Source organism: Strongylocentrotus purpuratus, unplaced genomic scaffold, assembly GCF_000002235.5.
Source record: "Strongylocentrotus purpuratus isolate Spur 01 unplaced genomic scaffold, Spur_5.0 spur5_scaffold_19, whole genome shotgun sequence".
NCBI lineage: Eukaryota > Metazoa > Echinodermata > Echinoidea > Camarodonta > Strongylocentrotidae > Strongylocentrotus > Strongylocentrotus purpuratus.
In genome coordinates this window covers 31,521,540-31,533,920 of record NW_022145604.1, presented here as the reverse complement: position 1 = coordinate 31,533,920, position 12,381 = coordinate 31,521,540, and positions in this window count along the sequence as shown.

Here is a 12,381-nt window from a genome sequence, read left to right as displayed (position 1 = left end):
GATCTGCGTCTTTGATGTAGTTTACAGTGGAGAAGAAAATAAACAGAAAGTATGTAGGCCTACCTTTTGTGTAACATTTATCTAATGCGGCAAGGAGTCAATCCGTCCCCTCAAATTTTGACCATATGCTACAGAGTTTTCCACTAGAGAAATGTGGTTTTATTAAAAAAAAATTGATGGAAAAACGTCAATTTCGTGGAAATAGAAGATTAGAAACTCGAGAAAAGTTGAAAAGGGAATATATCAATTATTATTCAATTTTTGTTTTCTTCATTAAATTAACAATTACCATTACACCCCCTCCCTCACTGTATGATTGCTGGTGTCTGTTGGTGTAGTGTGTTACTGGTTAATCTGCATAGTTTTGTATTTTGTTTTTATATTGCAATTGTTTATACCATGTATTCTTTCCCTTTACTGGGAACTACGCCATACAAGTTTTTTTATAAACTTTTTGTAGTTTCCGTTTTTTTTTCTCTTACTATGTATATTTGCCATTTTTGTATATATTATAATATTTTTTTTATGCTTGAGAAAAATTAATAAACTGAACTGAAACTTAACTGAATTGAGAGTTTGTAATTTACGAGGAAATGGCATTTTGAAGATAATAAAGAGTCTTTCTTTCTCCCTCACTTTGCTTTCTCGCAACATTGGAAACAGGGTGGTTTCAAGCAGCCTAGTGCATGCATACCTCCCATATAAATTTTATATCTTTTCTACCGAAATTAAATTTTAACCACGCTCATTCGCTTCACCCGATTGCAACATTTACCAACATAAACATTATAGGCAACGAGATGGCTGAATATCCTAATATTCATGTATTGCGGTGACCGAATATATGATTTATTTGTATATTCATGTATATTCCTCAGCGAGGAATTGTCATTTTGTCAACATTTTTGTCAACATATCACGAATTCGTAGATATATTGATCAATCAACTTGTCATCATGCTGTAAGGTCTTTAATTCTCTCTAGACTTGATTATTGTAATGGACTTCTTTCCTCTCTTTCAAAGTTACATGTAAACCGTCTCCAGCGCCTACAAAACTGGGCAGCACGTCTTGTGTTTGAGGTCGGTAGAAGTCATTCAGCTCAACCATTAATTAATTCCCTTCACTGGCTTCCAATTCAACAGCGAATCATTTTTAAGTTACTCTTATATGTCTATAAATCATTGCACCACCTAGCTCCTAATTACCTGTCTAATTATTTAACTTTATATACACCAAGCAGAAATCTCAGATCTTCAAATGATAACCTCCGTCTAAATTATCCAATTACACGTGTCCAAGCCGGGGATAGGACTTTCACGGTAGCAGCATCCAAAGGGTGGAATAATCTCCCCATGTCCATCAGAAAATGTGCCTCTATTAATATTTTTAAGAAGGCTCTGAAAACTCATCTCTTTACATGAATTCTCCTTTATGTTTAATTATTTAATTTAATCAATTGAATTTAATATTTTATATGGAATATCTAATTGTAGCCTTTAATTACTACATGTAGTAAAGACCAATAATATTATTTGATGTTAGCGCTCTGAGCCTTATGGGAATGGCGCCCTAAATGTTCATTGTATTGTATTGTATATATAATGTCATTATCTTTTTTTTTTTTTTTAGCTCACTTGCTTCGCTCGTTCGCAAAATTTACGATGCATGTATATTCAATTCAAATTCAAATTCAAATTCAAATTCACATTTATTCGGCAAAAGATAAAAACATCAAAATGAAATCATTACAAATGAAATCATTATAAATACCGGGATTGCTAAAATAAGTTAAAAACTTGTAAACAAGCAACCCCAAACATAAAAACATACAGATACTATACAATACAATAAGATGAAATACGATACAATACAATACAATACAATAATAATAATGTTAAATGCTAACAAAATATATGAATCAATTGTGTATTTCAATAAATCAATAAGTGGCAAGTATTGTTCTTTTCAGTTTAAGTTTAAATGCGTTCTGGTTCTTAATACCCTTTAAATAACTTATGGCAAATGAAGAGTGGCAGAGTGATACAAATTTTGGGATCAATTTGGGATTGGGGTTAAACGAAACATGTTATTTCTTAAAAGCGTGCAATGATACAAAAGAAACGGTTAAACAACACTGATCTAGTAAGCTAAAGACTAGTGCCACCCCCTCCAATGACTGAGCCCACGCTACGCCACTAGACGAATATATTCTGATCACAGAATAACAATGTATAACGTTAACTAGTCATGGCAAAAACAGTAGAAGTTTGATACAACATATAAATTTATATTATTGAATTAGACTCGAACACAAGGGTACTATCTCAAATTTTGAAAATCTCCTCAAGCGTACCCGATTCACTCGTTTACAGTACGTCTCAATAATTATGAGAAAACGATGTTTGGTTGATAGGTAGAACTGACGACAATGAGGTGTCCTAACAAACGTTTGCCTGATATAAATGTGAAGTAAATTTTCTTTGTGATCGGCCTAGATTACGTCCACTACTTACCTAATGAGCCAATCACGTGAAGTCCTTTTTTGTTTCTCTAAGTGTGATGATTCAGCCCGTCACAGTCAGACCGCAGCGTCCGCAATTTCGCACGTATTTATGTAAGTTCAGTGCGTGATATCTGCGGTCTTGAATAGGAAGGGCGAAAATACATCCCCGAATGTACAATCCCCTAATTCCGCGTAGAAAGGGTATTTTACCATGAAATTTCAGACATAGTTGGATTTAACTTGATAGTACCAAACCTGGTACATAAAGATAAATCAGATGGCTTATTACTGCTAAACAATGGTTAAAAAAACTGCAATTTCTATTCATCGGTACTGTTCATGGCAAAATACTTTCAAATTACACATGTACTACATTGCTTTTGTTTTCTTCGATCATTTCTTCACACAAAATGGGTATTGTGTATATACATAGGAAAGTTTGATCAAACCTTCCTATGTATATACACAATACCCATGTGGCTATGAACAAACAGTGTATGAATCACTCTATAGCATTATCTTCTTGTAAATTTTACACTGCACAAAGATAAATCAATGATGTTTAGGCCTCTTCCTGAGTCATAAGGCATGATACACGTGCATGTAGTGGCATAGTGCAATTGACATTTACTACTATTTGTGGTTTGTATCAATTTTCACAATTAAGATAATGACCAAATTATATTGCTAGATGCATATTCTAAAAAGGAATAAATGATTTATTGATTTACTCAAGCATTGTATATGTAGGCCTCCTACATGTACAATGCACTAGGGCACTAGCGCATCGACTTGGTTGCGAACCCGGGTCACCGGATTGCGAGACAACTGCTTTATTGACTGGGCTATCGCGCCTTCTCATACATGCAAAAATATTTAAAAGGCCTGATCAATGTATAGCATGTTATTAACATAAAGGAGCAGAAAAAATACTTTGGTATGATGTACGTGAAACAACAGAATATAAATATTTGATTTTCTTTTCTTTGTAAGTACACTGTTTTTCGATAACAATAATAATGTAAAATGCACAAAGTATTTTTCTGACAACGAATCATAAATCGGCAAATATATATATATATAACAATTGTTATTTTTTAAAACGAAATGATAAAGTGTCAATAATTACTACATTTCCTAAATTATTATACAATTATTTGCGGAAGAAGGACATTCATTGTAAGCAGAATACTTGATAATACGACAGCCCCAGACAAAACTAAATGAAATAGATTAACACATTTATTAAGCAGAACGGATAGGTAATTGAAAATAATTTTTTTGATGATGGTAATATTGACAGTACAGATGATGATGATGATGATGATGATGATGGTGATGGTGGTAATGATTTGAATGAAAGAGGAGATGACATTATGATAAAGACTAAAGAGTTGACAATGTAACAGAACAGTGGTCAAAATCACACATCTTTCGAATCAAAGTCTTTAACTTTCTTTATCAGATTTGAGAGGTAAATTAATATCTTCAAGTTTTATTTTACCGTAGACGTCTTTAAGGTCTTAAAGAAAAAAGTAGCTTGCATTAATAATGATACCAGAATAGTTTAATATATTAATTGTTTGACGTTGAGAAGGCTTAATGTTGGAATTGTACTATTTTATAAGGCTTGAAACATTGGACAAAACTTAACTAGCCTCGTATTGCTTTTTACTAAGAAAAAAAAAGGGTGCATTTGTATAAACTATCAACAACAACAAAATTGTCACATTTATTACATTACCGTAACAAAGAAATTCGAGACGGCAGGGTCAGAACGACCTTGCCCAGCTCGGCTTTTCGAACAAACCTGATCACATGGGACTACACTCATGTTATGTTCACCTGACCTGGGATACGTCAACAACAACATTCTTTTTGCGCGGTTGTTCCCTAAAGTTTGTTTTCTAAAGGGAGGGATTTTATAGGCTTTTTTCAAATCACGCAAGAATCTCGCAATAGATTTGGGTTCATACGGCTGTAACGTGAATCTAACGTGATTCGCTGAGAACAGCTTTTTCGCGCTGGCAGTGTCTCGCGCGGCACTGCATTCTGACCATGCTTCTTACTGATTATTTTGTCATGTACTCGAAAAATGTATATTGTTTTAGGGTGGGTCCACTTAATTTGAAGGGAAAGGAACACAATGTGGGGATGTTGGTCGTAGGAGGAACGAAGTCCTTTAGCGTAAATAAATCCAAATTTGATATTTTCTATTTCGACTAATGTATATATATATAATTTTCATATTTCATATTACTGGGGTTATTCAATGGAAAAAGTGCTATGAGTCTCGTACCCATAAGGTTTCAGGTCCCAGGTTCCTAACCGACGCGCTTGCCCTTTCGGATTAGACACCGTGTTGCACGGTCTTTCAGATTGGCCACGATTTTTTTAATAAAACAAAGCAGCAAAATAGATATCAAATAAAATACATAGCTGGTATCATGCTTTCATTCCTGTCATAATGTACATTTTGAAGTTTGAATTACGTGGTCATTTTGAAAAAGGTGCTTTTTGTTTGAAAGAGCTAGAAAACTCACGAAAAGCGATTGATTTTAGGGGGTATTTGCGAATTTGATATTTGTGTTGATTATCAATAGAACACGATGGACGGGATCAGAGGACGTCCTACAACAGGGCTTGCCAGAGTCATCTATACACAGAGTTTGGCCAACTTTGTTTTACTGGGTCGCATCATGGCGTATATTATTTTGTTTTGTGCTTGCCCAACAAAGCAGTAGTCGCCATCTTGTATCCAACTCGAACCGGGTTGGCCAAACTCTGTGTATAGATGGCTCCGGTGCTCAAGTAGAGCAATCGGCTTGATAGCTTTTGGTGGGTTTCGTACGGGACAAAAAGCATAGATCTCATCGTACCGTACAACTTTGAGGAGCGCCAACTAAAACAAAATGTCGACACACATGTAAATCTGGGTTTGAGAAGGTCTGCAGTCTAACCTATCGAATTGTGACATTAATGGTGATGTAAAATGTGAAAATGACTCTGATGATGATATGAAATGTGGAAATGAAGCTGATGGTGGTACTAATGATGATGATAATATTGTTGATGATGATGATGATGATGATGCTGCTGCTGCTGCTGATGATGATGATGTAGACATATTTACAATACATTATCATCATCAGCAGCAGCATAGTCTTCCTCATCAATCACAACTACCAACACCGTCAACATCATCATCATGTCCATCTTCCATGCCACCACTATCATCCTCTATTTAATCCCCGACTTCGTCATCTACGTCTTCATTATAAAATAAGAAAATTGTCACGGTTTCTCTATCATCAACATTATCCACATCATCATCATCATGCCCATCGTTCGTGTCGGCAATATCAATTGTATCACCAATATCATCTTTTACGTAATTATTATATTAAATTAAACGTTGCAATAGTACCACTGTCGTAATCTCTATCAATGTTTTTCTCTTTATCACCACAGCTATAACTCCGGCAACCGTAGCGATCAGTGCATTCAAGGAATGAATCCTGCCAGGTACCCACTTACTTCACCTGGGTGGAGAGTGGCAAATGTGGCAAAAGGGATTCCAACGCTGTAGTTCACAGTCCAACACAACACCTCTGCCTCTGTGACATGCGCTGACGTACTTCGTATCTCAAGTTGGAAGAAACTGCCTATGATGTCACAATAATTTCTTTTCACAATCATTTCTTTTGCGACAATTCGATGAGCAGAAAAATATAGTCTTCTATATTTTGGCAACCAGACGTATTACATTTAACTCCTTAATAATAATAAAAATCTACCAAAAATGTAGACCATAAGGTTTGTCCACGTTTGTTGACTTTTGGGGCGTTGCAAGAAAGTTGCAATCAATTGCAAATCCCCGAAAAGAAGCGTAAGTTTTGCGATTAATTGCAAAATTGCAATGATCGCATCTCAACTTTCTTGTAACGCCTCATTAGTAAGAGAGAGAGAGAGAAAGAGAAAGAGAGAGAGAGAGAGAGAGAGAGAGATAGGGGGGGGGGAATAAAAGCTAGATCTAGTTAGTTGCTCTACATAAGCAATTGCTACTTCGAAACGCTTTTAGTTCATAATGTTTGCTTTTAAACATTTGCAAGAATATTCTATGTTCTCACTGAAATAACCATTTATGTTCTACTTCAAGTGAGGACTGTCATAGAGTTAATCCACAAACTCCCACCTCTCTCTTCTCACCGAAGGTGCTTTTTTTAAACTCTTTTTGTGTTAGTGATAACATCACTGACACGGAAACGGTTGCTCTGATGTAGGACGCAATTTTGATATGAAAATAATTGCCCGTTTATAATCTATAACTTATTTATAAAAAAAGAGCAGGAATACAGCTATTATGAAGTAACTTAACAAAGATTACTATTTAATCGTGCGTTCTCACTTTACTTAGTTTCCATCCATATGGTTATGTCGTGGTCGAACGGATATGCAACCGGACTGTGGATCACAAGGTCCGCGGTTCAACTCCCACCGCGGCGCTAATGTCCTTTGCGAAGACATTGATCTACACATACCACTATCAACCCGGGTGTTAAATAGGTATCCGGTAGGACGCGAAAGTTAATGTGGTTAGATAAGCAAGTGTGCGCTTGTAAAAATGACGCCTGGCTGGAATGCTGCCCAAGGAGTGGAAAATGTGCATACATTGTGTGATGACCGGGGTAATAATAATTGCAGGACCCGCAGGAGGAGCAGTATTAATACTGAAGTTTGGCTACCCTGAGTACCCAGGGCCTAATTATTGGTAAACGGTACTCGTAACGTTGATATAATATTTGAAAGGTCAAGAAAAATGATGAATATTTTGTATCTTTAAAGGCTTCTTAAGTCCGTGAATAATAACAACATTTTCGAACGAACAATTTTACAAATTTTAATGGAGACTTTTTGACAGATGCATTTTATATATACTGCAAATTTGACTTAACGGCAAGTCCATGTATACAAATCCTTTCATTCCTAACTATTCTTAATTATACACATCTCATACAATAATATTTCACCGCAAAACTCTTTCACTCAACAGCAACCACTTCAGACTTTAGTATCAATATTTTGTAGCACCGTGTAACTTTTGAGGAAATCACGTTCGTTTATGTATAAATCAATTATTAATCAAGTATCCTTCAAATTTCAAGTTCAGCTCATTTCCACATCTCCTCATACTCTTTGTAATAGTCTTCAATTAAAGTGTTTGGTTATGAGTCGATTTCACATCACAAGAATATAAGAAATGGTAACACAACAACAACAGATGGAAACAAATGATTAATAATCATAACAAAACATGTTATTATTAAAGCAATTGCATATAAGCATACAATGTTTAAAATAGGGACGATGCCTAGATTATGGTACACATGTAATGGATAAGTCCTTTTGGCATACATGTAACAATAAAGCATAAACATGTGCATACGTTTCCGTCCTCAACAAATGATATTTAATTACTCCATAAGAGTTATATATGTCGTCGATTATCTACCTAACAAGGGCATCTTGAATTTTTGGACTGGATAAAGAGGACAACATTTTGCAAATTTGATAAATAAGTCCAATCAATTATCTCCTTCCCTGAATTTGATTAAAACTGGAGAGGGGTCCTGGAATTACGAAAGAGGTGGAGGTGGATGGTTATGCCCCCTTTATACCATACTTAATTACATACATGTACATGTATTACGTAAATCATGACCTGGGGAGTTTAGTAAATTATGAATAGTCAACAGAAATCTTTCACATTATAATATTCACATTATAAAAATATGGAAGTTCTCAAGGAACAATACTAGATTGAGTAATTAACTATTGAGTAGTTTTTGCAGGAAAGTAGTACATTTTAAATTCTGGCAAACACCCCCTGGTACACAGGTAAATGATGAATAAATTAATACGGTGTACAATGCATGCTCTAAAATGGAGACTATTTATCAAGTTTAAACGTCGAGAGTAGGGATATCTTTATTACAATTCAGTTATCAATGCAAACAGAAAGTGAAATAGAACATTATATGAATAGACAATGAAAATCGTCAGTCCCAAAAAATGAATTACATCATTTTAGAAACCATGTTTTATGAGGAGATCAATAAAGTGGGAAAGAAGCAGATATAATATGTCTGTTTTTTGTTTAAAGTAAATGAATAGTACATGTCTTTGAATGCTCAGTACTTTCTGACAATGATAATCTCTTTATAGTCAAAATTAGGAATAATGAAACAAATAAAATCTGCTTGGTACAATTTGCATTTACAAAATACACCTTTTCCATTTGCTAAATATGGCAGCAGAATATTCTCCAATGTGTGCGATGAGCCCTATTGCCAAACAATTAAAAAACAATAGAGGCATTTTCTGGAGGCATTTTCATAGGTTAAATCTTACTGCTGACGATATATTAAGAGCATAAACTTAAGAATATTTTGTAGTTAAACTACAAAATATTCCAAAGTTTAGGCTCTTAATATATCCTCAGCAGTTTAATTTTTAGACTCACCAACAAGTAGTCAATACTTGATCACTACTTTTCAATTACAACATTTTTGTTTTAATCTGAACTTTAAATGACCAGATATTTGACGTGTGTGAGTTTATACTATTGATCTTTAGCACACTGCACTGATAACATGATTCATACAGTAATTAGGGTTGTAAATAAACGGGCATTTGTGACAAAAAAGAAATACATTGGTGAAGCTTTCTAACTGAATCAGAATCAAAAGGGATAAAATGCACCCAATACAGAATATGCATATTTCGATATACTGTGCATACCCCCAAACAGAAAAGCAATAAGTGTATACACAGCAGGTCTAGAGATGACAGAAAATACCAAATGCTATATACATATATATATATATATATATATATATATTTATATATATAAATATATATATATTCATTCATAAAATTGTATTTCCCCCTCATATAATACATGTAAAAGATGACTTTTATTGATTTGAATTTAGCAACAATGTGATATTATCGTAAAATGGTCGATAAAATTCACAGCTGTTTGCCATGTATTTACATTTCTGTGTCTGTTCGACACGATTACACGAAATTCTGGATAAGCCATTCGTGTACACCATTAGCGCAATCTGACGCCTGTTTTTCTGTTGCCCTTGTTTCTTCCTTCAGCCATGACTCGAATATGTCTCTATCTTTGTTCTTCATTAAGTACTGTCCGAAAACTTTGGCGGCCTGTGGATATAAAGAAGGAGAGCAAGAGAGAGAGAGAGAGAGAGACAGAGTGAGAGAGAGAAAGAGAGAGAGAGAGAGAGAGAGAGAGAGAGAAGAGAGTGTGGGGAACGGGGGGGGGGGAGAAGAAAGAAAGAGAGAAAATGTATTTGACATGTCATATGATCCACTTTTTAAACCACTGGTATGCACGACAGTGGATTTTGTGTGTGTGTTGTTGTTGTTTTGTTGTGTTAGTTATCTCTGTGTTTGTATTTATTAAAAAAAAAAATCTTTTTCAAAATAACCAGGGATTATAGGCAATGTATAATAAATTGGTAACGTTTAGAAAGGGTTGCTCAGGTGAACAAGGCGACATTATTGTGGAATTTATTGGTAAGAACTGATTTGTTGCATGTTTATGAAATAGATTTGTACAACAATTGTAGCCATGTTGTACTATAGTGAAAATGACACTCTGCAAATGGGCATATCAATCAATCAACTAATCAAACATGTTTCTCTGGGGAAACGAGTCTTTCTGCTAAGTTTGCTATTGTAATACTTTCTTCTGTTTCATTACAATGTCATTTTAGGACAAACTTAATACATTCTACTAGTTCATGCCCAAATCAGCCCAACCTTTTCCCCGTTAGAATATCAAAATACTTAAATGCAATTTTCCCTTCAAAACAAAGGTATTCTACCAAATTGTGGAGATCGTTTCAGGGCCTCATGCTTCTTACCGTTTCAAAGCCTTTATCCGCAAGTCTTTTACCAAGAACAGGTCCTATTCCAGGCAAGGCTGTCGCTGGTTTATCTCCCATCGGCTCTGATACAAAGGCTGCGTGTTTCTTGGATGTTGTTTGGGCCATGTTGCACTGCTGTTATGTTGATCTGACACGTAATGAATGGAGAGAAAATATGAATAAGGCACATGTAAATTGTTAACATTCTGGTGTGAAAGAAAGAAAGTAGTTGATGGACAGAAAAAAGGGATTAGAGAGATTAGCTGGTCTCTGACAGGTGGTTATCTCATCAACTCAGTTCTCAATTAACATAAGAAAAAGAGGGTCATGGGGGACAAACAGGCACCGCTTAGACATTGTTTTCTGTATAGAGGGAGCAAGTAGCTGCAAGAAGTACACTGGGGCTTTAAGATACATGTATATGCATTTGTTTTTCAAAGGAAAGGTGAAAATTATCTATTATTGTTTAATGTTAAAGTTCACACTATCAAAATAATAACAGAATATAAGAAATAACATGGTCAACATTGAACCAAAAGTTAGAGCCCTCGCAAGTGAATTAGACGAAGCAAAGTAAGTTATTATATATAAATATATATATATATATATATATATATATATATATATATATAATATTAGCAACAGTGCCATCCAGGTACCCCCTAGATAATAGGGGTTTATACCAGTGTTTACAAATTGTTTACTTTCGCTTCCAGGTTTCCCTTTGTAAAAATACCTTTTTTTTTTTTTTTTAAATAGAAAGTGCTCTTTTTTGTTGATGGTGAAGAATTAATCTTCAAGTTCCATATAAGTCAAAACTATACAGTTATGAGAACGACCCTTACGACACGTTTGATGCTGTGACTGTGTAGACCCCCTTTATTTACCAATCTACGTGGCCTATTATGGGCTATGTTCATGGACGATGTTTGTTATGTGAATCATGAAATGTTGATGCCGATGGGTACTAGACCTCACTATGATTGCAACTTTAACAATCCATAACTAGTCAACTTAATATTTATCAGAATTTACTCAGACTCTCACCCCTTTTCCTTTATTTTTATTTATTCCTTGAAATGCTAGAGCGCCGTATGGCAGCCGTGCTAAAGCCAGGGTAATAATCGGGAGCTCCAGGAGGGTCAAATCTGACTGACATGAGCGCTATACAAGAACCCACTATTATTATTATTATTATTATTATTATTATGCTTTTATTAAGGGAAGTGCACCCTGAAATTAATTTAATAGAAGAAGAAAACATTAGAAATACAGGTCAGTGAATGTTTGAGTAAAATCCAATTAAAAAAGGGAAAGTTATGATTTTTTGAAGTTGTCATCGATCAAAAACAATTTGGTAGCTCTGACATGCGAGGATCTCTCTCACTTCCTTTGTACTAAAAAAAAATCATTAATTTATATTTTACCTTATGTAAAGAAAATTTTCAATCATGCAATCACCCTAAATATAATCATTGCAAATGTGTTTCTACACCGAAAATGAAAGGAAGGGTATGACATTTCTGTACAGAGCAAATTGGAGAGGACCATGCAAGATTCTACTACACATTGTTGCCAATTGGTGTTTCACTAACGAAAATTTTGAAAATGCATGACTTTCCTATTTTTTTAGTTTGATATTGTTCAAGCTTTCAACAAAAATTGTTTTTCTATTTTTTTTCTTTTATTAATACCTGCTTATTTATAGGGTAATTTCCCCTTTAAAACCAATAGAGAGATCAGGGACAGAGTGGACTTTCCCTTAAAAAGATCAAAGTGCAACAATGGAAATTCATTTTCATGATACATTATAGTTTGAAGGATAAGCCATACAAAGGAATCTCGGGTGACATAAAATCTCATGTACATTATTTATGTATATTTGTAATTTGTAGGTATATATATTGTATATATGTATGTA